The 1,078-nt window shown below is 33.2% G+C and overlaps 1 protein-coding gene across 1 annotated transcript in view; it reads right to left on the bottom strand.

Annotated features, from left to right (window-relative positions):
* The window catches only part of GTF2E2 (general transcription factor IIE, polypeptide 2, beta 34kDa), an 89,596-nt gene that overhangs the window by 72,739 nt on the left and 15,779 nt on the right, over positions 1-1,078 (bottom strand). The gene's annotated exons all lie outside the window — the stretch shown is intronic.

Below are 1,078 nucleotides of genomic sequence, written 5' to 3'. Positions count from 1 at the left end.
GACATCTAACAAAATGACATCAATAAAAATTACTGCTACACTTTGAAGTAGCTAAATAATTTCTATTGTGAATTAAGCTGTACTAATCTTGTTGTTTAAAAGATAATAGCCTAAGAGTAAACTAAACCCAAAGCAAGCAGAACGAAGGAAATAATAAATATTAATGTAGAAATAAATGACATTTAAAAAAATAGAAATAAAGAGAAAAACCAATAAAACCAAAAGTTGGTTCTCTGAAAAGATGAACAAAATTTACAAACCTTTAGCTAGATTTACCAAGAAAAAAAGAAGAAAATAAAAATTCCTAAAATCATAAATCAAAGAAAGGATATCACTACTGACCTTACAGAAATCAAAAAGATTGTAAGGGAATATTTTGAAAAACTTTAAACAACGTAGATGATGAAATAAACTCCTAACAAGTAACAAAATTAACTCAAGATACAGAAAATCTGAATCGATCTATAAGAAGAAATTCCTACAAAGAGCTTTCCACAAAGGAAAGCTCAGATCCAACTGGCTTCACTAGCAAATTCCACCAAACACTTTAAAAAGTAACAACACACCTTCACAAAATCTTTCAGAAAATAGAGGAAAAGGGAACACTTCACAAATCATTTCAGGAAGCAAGAAATACTCTGACAGGCATCACAAGAAAATAAAACTACAGGCTATGTCCCTCATGAATAGAGACACAAAAATCCTGGGCAGAACACCAGCAAACTGAATACTGCAACAAATAAAAAAGATTATACACCATGACCAAACAGGATTTATTCCATGAATGCAAAGTTGGTTTAACATCTGAAAATCAATTAATGTTAATATGCCATATTAATAAAGGACAAGAACAACAGGATCATCACAATAGATACAGAAAAAGCAGTCGACAACATCCAATATCCATTTATGATTAAAAACTCTGAACAAACTAGAAGTAGAGGGGAACTTCTACAACCTGATAACGGGCATCTCCATTAACATCCTACATAGTGGTTAAAGACTGAATGCTGGCCAGGTGCGGTGGCTCACGCCTGTAATCCTAGCACTCTGGGAGGCCGAGGAGGGTGGATCACTC

The sequence above is a fragment of the Propithecus coquereli genome, unplaced genomic scaffold (genome assembly GCF_000956105.1).
Source record: "Propithecus coquereli isolate 6110/MARCELLA unplaced genomic scaffold, Pcoq_1.0 Scaffold29, whole genome shotgun sequence".
Classification (NCBI taxonomy): Eukaryota; Metazoa; Chordata; class Mammalia; order Primates; family Indriidae; genus Propithecus; species Propithecus coquereli.
This window is presented reverse-complemented; position numbering and strand designations above follow the sequence as displayed.